The sequence below is a fragment of the Gopherus evgoodei genome, chromosome 18 (genome assembly GCF_007399415.2).
Source record: "Gopherus evgoodei ecotype Sinaloan lineage chromosome 18, rGopEvg1_v1.p, whole genome shotgun sequence".
Classification (NCBI taxonomy): Eukaryota; Metazoa; Chordata; order Testudines; family Testudinidae; genus Gopherus; species Gopherus evgoodei.
The window spans coordinates 12,290,743-12,304,562 of record NC_044339.1 but is presented as its reverse complement, the minus strand read 5'-3'; the positions used below and the strand labels follow the sequence as shown (position 1 = coordinate 12,304,562).

The window sequence follows — 13,820 nt, the reverse complement described above, 5'->3', positions numbered from 1 at the left end:
TACCCACTTCTTCAGATACTTGAAATGTTAAGGCATCCTTACTTGGCAGAAACACTAGCTGCAATTGTGATCTTGGCTGACTCCCATACAAGGGATCTAGGTTCAGTTCCCAAGTCTGAATCTCACACTTTAAACCAGGTGAGAATACAGAAGAGACACAACTTTTCACCTATGCTTTGAAGTTGCAGGATTCCAGAATTCATGTACAGTAGAGGCTGAACCAAACCGTAAAAGCTATCTCTCCCCAACCAAAAGTACATGCTTCTCTTAAAAAATTGTTTGATTTGGTGATAGCACTCAACTCCTTTCTGCAGATAACTCTGTCTCTGTACCAAGTTTAGGCCATACCTTGACACTGATTTTTAGTCAGAACCCACAACTGAAATTAGTAATTTACTGAATGGTCTCATAATGGCACCCTTTCCCACATCTTTTTTTATATGAAGTTCTACAAACTAAACGTGTGTAAGTCAGACCCTTCTAGCACTGCCAAAAAAACTTTAAGCCAGCATTTTCTAAGTACTGGACATTGCCTATGTGCAATACATTACTAAATAGGTTTCATTATACATCAATTATTTATATAATGCTTAAGTAGTTACCTTTTTCAACTTTGACAAATCACAATTGGATTACATAGCATTACATGCTCTGAACACTACTAGGGTCCAATGACAGTTTGTTAGATATCAAACAATGGTTTTGTCAGTCTGATTTTCCTTTAATTTGTCAGAAAACTAGAAGATTCCAAAAGCCTGTCCAAAAAAAGGTTAAAAACTTTTCCCAAAGGCCACTTGAAATATTCAGTTCAAAATAAAACAGAAGTGGCCCACTTTAGCTCTGACATTCACAACATGCACGAGCTGCTGTTGGTCTCCTGTCACATAAACAGGATAAGTTACATTGGTTTCTCTGAAATACAATATTCATTCTAACTTCATCAGCCCCAGATGGAATCTGCTGTAAATCCCATGATGAATATGTGACAACATTATAACCTAGCTCACATTTAATCTAGTTGAATAAGAGAATCTTCCTGGACACACGAATGACTGCAGACTGAATTTTACTTTAACTCTGCTAGTGATTGTTAAAATAGGGTGTATTGATTTAAATCACCAAGTGGAAAGCCTTGATTTAAAATTATTTAACCAGATTTTCTATTTGTGCTTCAGTTATTTTCTAAAGAAAGGTGCATTCTCATTGGTTGATATAACCATTAAAACATGTTGATTTACTACTAAAAGGAATCTTAACAAGCTTATTTTTAAAAAGAAAAAGTGTAAACAAAAATCAAAAAAATCCAATTCTTTTTTTAAATAAAAACATTTATTTTTATCCACACTGCTTTAAAATAGCACTCATGTTTACCTAGTAAGATGGAATTAAAAAAATATATATAAAACTCCAACAAAATTAAGAAAGCAGTACCTAAACAACCTCCTTTGTCCTGATGTTGGTAACATAAAAGGACATTTTAAATGTCAGGTTAGAGCCTTTAACATTCACACATCAGCCAGCAACATGCTCTGTTTTGCAAGGTCAGTCCAAGCACTGGTCAAATTCTTAACCCGTCTAATGGCAATAGCTACTAAGCAATGGGGGGAGAGTGGGGAAAAAAAAATCAATGCCTGATATGCTATCTGCTTTGGTGAACACAGGTTTTAAAAAATTCATTGAGGCCTAGTCTACACTTAAATTTCACATCAAGTGCAGTGGTTAGGTTAGCCAAGCCCCCGTGAAGACAGAGGTAGGTTGATGGAATAACTCTTCTGTCAAATTAGCTACTCCTTCTCAGAGGTCGATTAACTACATCAATGGAAAAATGCTGTCATTGTAAGACACATCTACACTACGGTGTTACAGTGGAACAACTGCACGGCCATAGCTGTGCCACTGTACCATCTGTATTGTAGACATGCCCTCACTGTAGACTAGTATGTCCAGTTTCTCATGCAATGAAAAATGGAACACCCAAGTTTCTGCTACTGTAAATTCATATGGCTACAGATAGTCCTTCAGGATAATTTAAGAAAGTGTGGTCCTCTAGGCATTTTGCTTCTCTAATAGCAACAGCTTACAATAAAGAGTGTGACCTGTCAGATCAAGCGATAGGCAGAAATTTCTGCTATTTCTTACAGAAGCACCAAAGGATAAAAAAACAGAACAAAAACCTAATATATATGTGCAAGGGGGGGAGTGTTAAGATTGGTTTGGGAACCCCAACTGAGGATTTCCTGACTTTTTAATAGTAGTTAAGGTTAAGAAAAGAGTACCAAATTAAGTCCTGGCAACCAGAGGTGTAAATGTGTTGAGTGAGCTATGCTTACATCAGCAATGCATTTAGCACACACCCCTTTAAAAAAAGCTTAATCCTAATGACTTTTTTTAGAACTGCTCATGCATGTTCAATTAGGTCTGTACATTTTACTTTGTCATTGTGGATGCCCCGTTCTTTCCTATTGAAAGTCTTTTCTAACATGTTGTGGGGCAAATTAACCTAATATAGCAGGCACTGTTTCACTGAGAGGTGATAACGAACCTGTCATAAATGTGAAGTACGCAGAGTTGTGGCCATGTCAGTCCCAGACTATCAGAGAGACAAGGGGGTTAGGTAATATCTTTTATTGGACTAACTTCTCCTGGTGAGAGAAACAAGCTTTTGAGCTTACACGAAGCTCTTCTGCAAGTCTGAGAAACGTACTCAGGGTATCACCGTCTAATAGAAGGTAAAACAGATTGTTTAGCGTAAGGGAATAGTTCCTTGAAATGTTTGTTAGCTATTTATGCTAAACAATTTGATCCACCTTGTATTTAACAGTGACCCTCTGAGTATGTTTCCCAGACCTAAAGAAGAGCTATGCATAAACTCAAAAGCTTCTCTCTCTCACTAACACAAGTTGGTCCAATACAAGATATTACCTCGCCCACCTTGGGCATCTTGTCTCTATAAACGTGACATGGCAGCTGGGATACTGCAGCTTTATGTAGCCTACCTAGCTAGGACTAGGAGGCGTGAAGAAAAACATTTCATGCCCTCCAGATAATTTGTGTAATAACATTTAGTGATATACTTGAGGTGCGGCTGTTGAACAAGAGCACATCATCTGGAATATTCTTCACAGCTAGGTTAGGAAGACAGAAGTCAAAACAACTCCTTTGAGAAATAGATCAGTGAACTATTATTTAAAGTACATACTATTATTGCCTAATTTAAATATCACTGAGCTTCACAAGCTCAGTCAATTAGGTGTCTAATACAATGACAAACTATTCAGACAAATTATTTCCTTTAGGGTCTTTATTTAGTTTAAAAATATATCCATCATGAAGTATAAGCACATTACAAGAGAATGGTGACCAATGTCAGTGTAAATGAACTCCTCTGAAAATGTCACTACTCTCCTCAATGGTTTGAATAAATAGACTATTCTTGCCCTGAAGGTCAAGAGATTCAAGTTTTGCTGATTATATCACCCAACTTTAGCCCCCTGCCTTCCTCTTGGATCAAAACACTTGTTTTGCTTGCTGTGATACAGTGTTAAACAATGAGAGAGAGCTGTAATTTTAAAGCCGCCTACTACTTTCATATTCTCAGGAAAATTAACTGCATAATCTTTACATTCAAACAATTTCTTTTCATGTGCAAGACTCCAGGTGGATTTTAATGTAGTAAATATACAAGGATCATAGAACTGAGGAAACAGAAAAGTCAACCAGATTAGACTCCAGTTCCCTTTAAGTCAGTAAAGGATACACTCCTACAGAACCTATGTATTCACACTAAACTTTGGAGTAAAAGAGAGAAGCATGGTCTGCAGGTTGAAGCGTACATTCTATTCCTTGTTGTGCTATAGCCTTACTATCGAACTTTGGTTGCAGTTCACAGTTTCTGTGCCTCTACTCTCCTTCACACAATCTGGTATAACAATACCTATTTCAGTCCTTATAAAGTTCCGAGATTCTTGAATACAAGACATTCCTTAAGGTATTACTTCCTCTTGAATGTTGTGTCATTTGCAATGCTGCAACTAGATTATAATGATGGAAATGAAATGCCTATTAATTATTGAGATAAGTGCTTTATAGAACTCTTCATACAGATAGCTTCACCAAAAGGTACATATACCTGACAGTCTGGCTGCTGCAGACACAATTTTTAAAGCAATCCTTGGATAGGTTTAAGCAACAGGATGAAGTAATGAAATGAAAATTATGGCTAAAATTGAGGAAAAATTGAGAAAACTTTCCACAGGGAGGAATTTGATTTGAATTTACTCTTTGATTGTGGAACAGTTTTACAATGGAATAACATGATTCCCATTGCTTGAGACATTAAAACTGCAGAAAGTAAGGAAGTTGTAGATAACAAGCCTGCACTGGGAGAGGGTCTAGACAACTTCATCAATTCTCTACTAGGTCTAGTTCTATTATTAGAGACTATACAAAGTTGGAGAGAATGTGTTCATAGCCTGAGCTAAAGTGTGAATACTGACAGCTTCCAAACCTCCATAACCTTAAGGTGAATAACTATTCTGGAAAATTAACAAAACTGTGTAATTGACTAAGCCCAGCATGTTTCCTATGAAACTGAAATCTCTCTGCTGCCTACTTGTTCACTGCTTGAAAGAGGAAGACTAGTTCCCTGTTTTCTCTGCATCTAATCAGTTTCTCAAATTTGAATTTACTAGCTCAAAGATAATAATAAGATAATATGAGAGACGTGAAATATCGGGATGCAGGGGGGAGAGAGGGGTGCTGGCAGAGCAAACAAAAACAAAAAAAATCCGCAAGAGCTGGCAGCGGAGGAAAAAACAAAAAATGCAAAAACCACCAAGAGCTGCCAGAGCACAGGAAAAATTGGTGGGGGCTGACCACCCCCCTGCAGCTCCACGCCCCACCCCCCTGCAACAGCTCGTCTTCACTCTGCCTCCAACTCCCCTGAGCTGGCAGCCACGTCCTGCTTCTCCCCCGCACTCCAGCACTTGCGTTGCCATACAGGTGATTAGCACAAGCCTGGGAGGGAGGGGTGAGGAGGAATGCAGTGTGCTTGGGGAAGAGGTGGGGCCAGGGTGGGGATTTGGGGAGGAATCCAATAGGGCAGTGAGGGGGCGGGGCTGAGGGGGCAGGGCCAGGGAAGGGATTTAGGGAGGGATCCAATGGGGGGAGGGGCAGAGTCAGGGCAGCGCGAGCCCCCTCCGCCTGTGCGCTGGAGAGCAAAATATCAGGACAATTCGCATCCTGACTGATGTTCAGTCAGAACACGGGACAAACAAGTAAATATTGGGACAGTCCCGATAAAATCAGGACATCTGATCACCCTACCATGGTGGCATTTTTGTTTTTATTTGGGGTGTACATTTAATTTGAGCCTCTATTAGCGTGTTTCTGAACAGTTTTCATACAGCTTGCAGGCATTTCATCCTTGTGACTCATCCTTTAAACTTCCATTTAACTAGCTTCCTCATTTTTGTGTAGCTCCCCCTTTTTAAAGTTAAATACATTGTGGTGGGCTTCTTTGGTATCTTCACTTCCACAAGGACATTTATACTTAATTACATTATGGTCACTATTACCAAGCAGTTCACCTCTTCAACTAGATGCCGTACTCCATTTAGGATTAAATCAAGAACTGCTTAATTCTTTGTGGGTTACAAGACTAGCTTCTCCAACAAGTGGTCATTAATGAAGTTTAGAAATTTTCTCTCACTACCTATCCTGAGATGACATATACCCAGTCAATATGCGGAGAGTTGAACTCCCCCATTATAATTGGGTTTTCTATTTATGTAGCCTCTCTAATCTCCTGAACATTTTACAATCACCATCACCATCCTAGTCAGCTGGTTAGTAGTATATGCCTACAGCTATACTCTTATTATTCAAGCATGGAATTTCTATCATACAGATTCTATGGTAGGGTTTGATTAATTTAAGATTGTTGCTATATTTGATTCTTTGCTTTCTCTCACATATAGTGCTACTCCCATGCTAGCATGACCTACTCTGCGATTTGTATATATTTTGTATCCTGGTATTTTCATGTCCCGTTGATTATCATTGTTCCATGAAGTTTCTGTGATGCCTATTATATCAATATCCTCATTTAATACCAGACCTCAAATTCACCCATCTCAGTATTTAGGTTTCTAGCATTTGTATACAAGCACTTGTCAAATCTGTCAATATTTAGCTGTATGCCTTCATGTGATGTAATTAATAGGCCTCTTTCATTTGACTGTTTCTCTTCAGTTCCTACCTGTACACTTCATCAACTTCAATCCTCTCTTCTTTCCTAGGATATAGAGTAGCCCCTTTAATGAATCCTCCCCTAATGGACAGCTCTGTCCAAACTGTGTGTTCCTCCACACCTGTCAGCTTTCTCCCAGCTCTTAGTTTAAGAACTCCTCTACAATCTTTTTCATTTTACATGCTACTAATCTGGTTCCATTTTGGTTTAGATGGAGCCCATCCTTCCTGTACCGGCTCCTCCTTTCCCAAAAGGCTTCCTAGTTCCTAATAAAACTAAATCCCTCCTCCCAACACCATCATTTCATTCATGAGACCCTGCAGTTCTGCTTGTCTAACTGGCCCTGAATGTGGAACTAGAGGCACTTTAGAAAATGCTTCCATCGAGGTCCTGGAAGTCAATCTCTTACCTAGCAGCCTAAATTTGGCTTCCACAACCTCTGTCCTACCTTTCCCTATGTCACTGGTACCTGCGTGTACCACAACCGCCTATTCCTCCTCAGCAGTGTGCACAAGTCCATCTAGATGGATCAAGAGGTTCGCAACCTTCATGCCCAGCACACAATTTATTTAGTGGTTCTCCCAATCATCACAAATTCAACTATCTATATTTGTAAGAATCGAATTGCCCATCACTATAACCTGTCTCTTCCTAATAAGTGGAGTTCCCTGCCCCAGAGAAGTATCCTTAGTGTGAGAGGATACCATGACATCTGGAAGGAGGGTCCCAAATATGGCATAAAGTGCTCACATCTACCGTTGTTACTTAGCAGACTGGTTACAACATGCTGAACTGAATAGAGGTCCCATCCCCCCCAAAATGACCTCTATCAATATCCCCTGGTCAGTGCCTTGCATTACTCAAACTTGGAGGACAGACTTGAAGACCGAATAAGTGTATAATAATTTAGGAGACAAGAAGCGATCTTGTCATTAAAGCACAGGACGGACTCAAAGGGTATAATTCCCAGTTTTCCCACAGATATACTATGTCACCATGGACAAGTCACATAGCCTCACTTATTTCCCCATCTATAAAATAGGGGAGTGATGACTCTTTAGACCCAAAAGGTGCTAAAAGACTTGAATGAATTCATGTTTCTAAAAATTGGATGAATTTTTAGGCCTTTTAATAAAAGATATTAGAAAAGAGAAAATATAATTATTATCATCCTGTTTGAAAAATCCACTCTCACGTGGGTAGCTCTCTCAGTAACTGATGTGGCCATTTATTTTATTCTGCAGAAAGTTTCCATTCCTTATAATAGAAGGAAAACCATCTAAACTAGTGGTGGGCAACCTGTGGCCCAGCAGAGTAATTGGATTGAGGGCTATCTTGTTGACATTGACCATCCACAGACACCACCCTCTGTTCCTGGCCAATGGGAGCTCTGGGAAGCGGCAGTCAGCACATCCCTGTAGCCCCTTCACCAGCAGGCGCTGCTTCCTCCAGCTCCCATTAGCTGGGAACAGATAACCGCAGCCACTGGGAGCTCCGGGGGGTGGTGCTGCGGACGGTCAATGTCAGCAAAATGTCTTCTGGCCCGAAATCAGACTACCCTGATGGACCGCAGGTTGCCTACCAGTGATCTAAACATTAACTACAAGCTAAAGTATGATTCTCATGAGCTCCAAACCCTATTCAGGCACTTTAACAGCTGCTCACAGCTTTACGAAGCAACAGCAGAAGTGCAAAATTAGCAAGCAAAGTCATGTTCAGCACTTGCGCCAAAAAGTCATCACCTTTTCACTTGCCAGCAGTGGGGTGTGTCTGGAAAGCTAGGAATATAAGAGCATTTAGGATTGGCCTCAATACCATTTAAATCTATCCGCTAATAGGTAAGAACACAAGAATGGCCATACAAGTCAGACCAAAAGTCCATCTAGCCCAGTATCCTGTCTTCCAATAGTGGCCAATGCCAAGTGCTTCCGAGGGAATGAACAGGACAGATAATCATCCTCCGGGGCAGACTGGCAGAAGCCCTGGAGGTTTTTCGCCTTCCTCTGCAGCATGGGGCATGGGTCACTTGCTGGTGGATTCTCTGCAGCTTGAGGTCTTCAAACCACAATTTGAAGACTTCAATAACTCGGACATAGGTTAGGGGTTTGTTATAGAAGTGGATGGGTAAGGTTCTGTGGCCTGCTTTGTGCAGGAGGTCAGACTAGATGATCGTATTGGTCCCTTCCGACCCTAAAGTCTATGAGTAAGTGATTCAGCAGGTATCTAATGATTTTTCAAGCCCTGAATTCGGATATGGCCAACTGAATTTAACTCACACAAACACTGGTCAATGAAATTTAATTTTGATCTTCTCCTTGGTTTTGGTATTTAAGAATACTTAATGTCTATTGTATTGCTTTATTTTTCAAACTAAATGAATACTATACATTTTGGCAGCATTGGTGAATAATAATTTCACTTTCATTTGAAATAATTTACATTACTATGTCCAAAAGCACAATCATTGTAAGATTTTATTTTTTGGTATTACTGAGCTTCATATATGAACCTTGCTGTATATTGGCAGGCTTGGAAGGAATAGAATTTTTTTCTTTTTACTGGTAAGTGTTGATTTCACCATACACAAAACAAACCACAAAAATAATATCGATTCTGGATGGAAATGACAGGCTAAGTACAAAAATGCTTCTTTTCAACTTAAGAGTTTGATTTACAGATATTTACTTTGTATATTTTGACATGGGATGTTGATAGTTTGTGTTTCAGCAATTATAATGCTTTAAGTTTTTGAATCTCAATGTCTGTCATTAAATAATTGTTATGACTCCGCACCATAATTTCCCGCAACTGTGAAAATTTAAAGTTGAAAAAAATAAAAAAATTATTAACATCAATATTGTCTGTCAAAATTATTTTAAACAAATCTAATTCAGCCAAGCCTTTCTATTGGTTATGGAGAACTGCTTCCTTGAATACAAACTTTGATTTGGGAACTGCCCAGCTCCCATATATGCAAGCAATCATAGTAGGAAACAAATCTACTCAGAGGTTAGCATACCCTACCTACCCAGATACTGCTATGGATATTTTACCCATCAACGAAGGCTAAAAACAGGCTTCTTTACTTGGAGAAAGACAAACTCATTCCAGATGACTGAGGATACGACTCTTTTTAAACAGTTTAGCAAGGCGCAAATATAGTAACTTCCCACAATAGCTTGTGTATATTCTTTCAACTCCAGCTTGTCATTTTCTCAGCTATAATTAAACAAGACTAAACACACAACAGAACAGCAAACTGTAATGCTGAAAAGCTTGAATTAGCAAGCAGCACAATATTTGATTCAACCATTTTGGGAGCAATGGATTCCTATGATGAAGGAAAGTAGCTCTGTCAGCAAGATTTAACAAGTACTCTCGCCTTCATTGTACCCAGCATATATATTACTGCTCAGGCTGAAGAGTCCAAGTCTCAGGTGCCTTTTAAAATACATATGAATACAAGTTCATGTTATTATCTCTTCACACAAGACAAGAAAATTTCAAACCTTTTCTATTTCAGCAACTGATATCTTGCAAAGCTACAAGAAGCTTGGGATGTCTGACTGGCTAGTAATGTCAGCTTTCTTCCAGACATGTTCTCAACAAGAAATAAAGCCTTCAAACGGCAGAGCCCTCCAGGAGGAAAAATAAGTCACTGATATATTATAAAAATCCTTTCCACATATCCCCAGGAGTCATCGTAGTGTTCAAGTGAGCCAACAGGTATCCGTAAAACTTTTTACCTCATGCCCTCCCTTAGGCTGTCTGTGCCCCCTCACTCCCCGAAGCTAGGGCCGGGGGCTGGGCCATGGCTCTGGGGTTGGGGGAGACATGGACGGGGTCAAGGGGCCGAGCCCGGGCCCACAGCTGGGGCTGGGGTCAGGAGCAGAGCCAAGGCCAGGAATGGAGCTGGGGTGCACTCCTTCCCCACCCCCCATGGGGGCTGGCCTGGGCCTCAGCTGTGCCCCCTAAACATTCCACCACAGCTGCCTAGAGCATGTACCCCCCCAGTTTGAGGACGTCTACAATAAAATGAAGAGGCACTATTTTCTGAGCCCCATTTCCATGGGTGGTGGAATAGAGCAAAACTGTCGAAGTCCAATTTCTGAATCATCATCATACGGGAGAAGGAAACCAAAAATGAGAAGACGATGCCAAATAAAAATCAAGAGGCAGAATCAAAGAAGAGTGGTGAAAATAATAAAGATACATCCAAAGAAAAGAGAGAAACTATATTTTTAGGTGTGTCCACAAAAATATTTTAGGTATTTCCATCCATCATGGTGTCTCATCTACATCAATTTTTTTTAAACAATCCTGAAGGGAACACTGACCGTCCCTGGATGTCTTCTCCAATGTAACTAAAACAAAAATGGAAAAAAACTCCATTCCCATGAATTTATAACAATCTCAGTAAAAACATGATAAACACTTTTGTTTAAAGGCAGCCTGCATTGTCATGTGGTAGACCCAAATCAGATTATTTCCAGCTTCTCACTCCCAAGCAGAAGTAAGGGATCTGAACTAGAAATCAAACTTAGCCTATGTCTACATTATAGACACTACAGCAGCATAGCTACAGCACTACAACTGTGCCACTGTAGCAACACAGTGTGGACACCTGCTAAGGCAAGGGATTTTTTCATCGCTGTAGTAGATCCACCCCTCAGAGATGGTAGCTAGGTCAACAGAAGAATTCTTCCATCAACCTGATGGTGTTGTCACTGGGGGTTAAGCTGGCTTAACTACATTGCTCTGTACACCCCTGTGTGATGTACCTAGGTCAACCTAAGTTTAAGGTATAGAGCAGGCCTCAGAAGTCTCTTGCACAGCCCTGCAGACTGACACAAATTACAAATGAAGTTAATAAAAATATAGGTTAATGAGTCTGTAGCCTATGATTTTGCTATAGTTAAAAACCAGATAGACAGATAAGCATAGGCAGTGGGCAAAGACATTTACAATGAGTGTTTCATTGATGGTTCAGAAAGCAGAATGAAAGCTTACATGGTCACATTCAATTTATTACAAGGTAACTAAAAATAAGGTTATTTCTACAACACCAGAGATTTCTATCAGCGTAATTTATGGCTCAAATTACTTCATTGGCTGTAAGGGGGAAGGAGGGGGAAAGACATGTGACCTGCACTCTATTTCAATGAGAGAAGAAAAAGTAGGTAGTGCATTGCTGGAAACATAGGCATAATAACTCATACTTGTTTAAACAAAATCATTTTTCTTCCACTTTAATCCCTGCAGATGCACATCATCTCATTTGTACTATGGGTGGAAAAACCACTTAGCATTGTCTCATCCAACTTATAAGGTGGGCATTATACCACACCTTACCCAACAGTATCCGTGCATTAAAAGAAAGGTTTTTCTATCAGTAACTTATAAATTTCTCCTTCACATTTTTTCTTTTAGACCCATAAAGGACTCTATTTTTTAAAGAGGGTACAAAGAAGTCCTTTTGGATTTAGACATCTTCTAGGAAATTCTGAAACTCTGCCTTTTCTGAGGTGACAACAGGAACCAAATATACCACTCTGTATCAAGAAGACTGACCTGTGAAATGTCTTGAATAAACAATCTTGAAAACCATATGGTAGTTGTGAAAAAGTTGTTTGTGGTTAGGTTTGAGAAATTCATAAGAACACAGGAAACCTCTTAAATTGCAAAGACAGGACTTATGGCCTGAGGTGAAGTGGGGGTAGCTTAATGTTTTACTTGGTCAGTAAATGACTGCTGAAGAACTAGTCATCATATGTACTGTTTTCTGATTTAAAAGAAAGACAGAAAGAAAGCACTCTTTCCTTTTGCAATTCAATTTCCCTTTCAGTTATATTTATCAGAGTGAAGTATTTAAGCAAAGCATTAAGGAGTATGTCTCAATGCTAACAGCTACACTTTTCCAATAATTGATGTTAAAAGGTTTAACAACTCTGGTATTATACTTATTCTTAGTCCAACATAACTGGATTAGAAGATAAACACAAAAGAAATAATTTCATAAAAATTGCTTTTTATACTATGGACAATAAACTACATCGTTTGTACTTTCAACATTTATATTCTAGTTCTTTATAATACCAGAAAGCACTGATTAATCAAAAACTGAAAACTGCCATTTAAGCCTATATATGTTTCTCTGAAGGACAGAAACACTAGGAAGAAATCACAAATAAAGTATTAAAAGGAGACAGTCAGGTCAAATTCAGATAACAACTTAGGTTTTTTTGTGTGTGCATGTGCGCGCGCACACCCCCCAGCCCCACTTGAAATGTTCCCATGTTTTGTCATTTTGGAGTTATTTATTTTAATTACCACAAGAGAAACAGCTTCCCATCCCAAAGACATTTTCCTGCAGTGTTTGCATTGTGTTAGGAGGACTGAAAAGTGAACCCAATTACCAAAAAAACCAAAATAATTAAATGGATTAGTCTGATTTCACTATCAAAGATGAATGACATAGAAGTATTCAATTTTCACTGTTTGCTTTTTTAAACTGTTAATGTATTAGTAGCATATATAAGGAGACAGTATTTTTAATCTAAGAATTTAAGTGCATTTATTCAGTTTTATGCACAGTAACAGAATGCTATATATGTTATAAATTACACCACCCTGAAAAGCTTTGCTAGCTTTCACTAGTTACATAATTCTTTCTATAAATTTACTTAAAGACACTTTGTATCTTCAGATAAACATTCTAGTATGTACTATCTATAGTAATTAAAGTGTTCCAAGTGTAGCAGCCTCTAACTGTGGATGTACAGAACCAAACAAGGCCTCATAATCCATAATTCGCAGTAACAAGTTAGTTAAGAACTAATCTTTAGAACCTAGCAGCTCAAGATTCTACTCCAGTAAAAGTAGCTTTAGGCTGGAAAATAACAGTAGTCTGGGCTCTAACAAGAAACTGCAGATTATATACAGTCTTCTGCAGCAATCTCAACAGTAAATAAAAATAGGCAAATGGAAAATTAAGTTTCTGCAGCCATCTTTTCAAAGAAATAGAACAAAGGTAGGAGCGTATTCCAATCTTCCTTCTGATATTTCTACTGATACTTCAACAAGGTAACCAAGTAGTCATGTTCTGCAGATACATAGTGTTAAAATGAGATTATGAGATGATTTCATAAATATTACATGCATAAAATAGTTACATTTTGGTCTATAGACTAGTAGTAACTTGTCAGAGTACCTGAAAAGAGCTTGTGCACTTTTAATCATAGCCACTATCTATATAAAGTCCTGTAGACTTTCAATTACTTATAAATTTTTGATGCTATTACATACTAGTAGATGCTATGAAAAGAAAATGCAGCAAGAGATTGCATTTCACTTCAGTGAATTTATAGAAGCAAACATTTTTACAGATTAAACAATTAAAATATTTCCATCCCAAGAAGTGATTTACAAGACTCCTTTGCATTTTAATCTCTCTTCAAATATTCTCATTTTTGATGCTCCACCTTAAAATTATAAAATTAAAGTCCATAAATACCACCATAAGATCAATTAAAGAATCGTATATGCCTTTTGAATACATAGGTTTACATTC

The 13,820-nt window shown here is 38.7% G+C and overlaps 1 protein-coding gene across 5 annotated transcripts in view; it reads right to left on the bottom strand.

Moving 5' to 3' along the window:
* The window catches only part of LOC115637086 (beta-catenin-interacting protein 1), a 126,936-nt gene that overhangs the window by 44,192 nt on the left and 68,924 nt on the right, over positions 1-13,820 (bottom strand). The gene's annotated exons all lie outside the window — the stretch shown is intronic.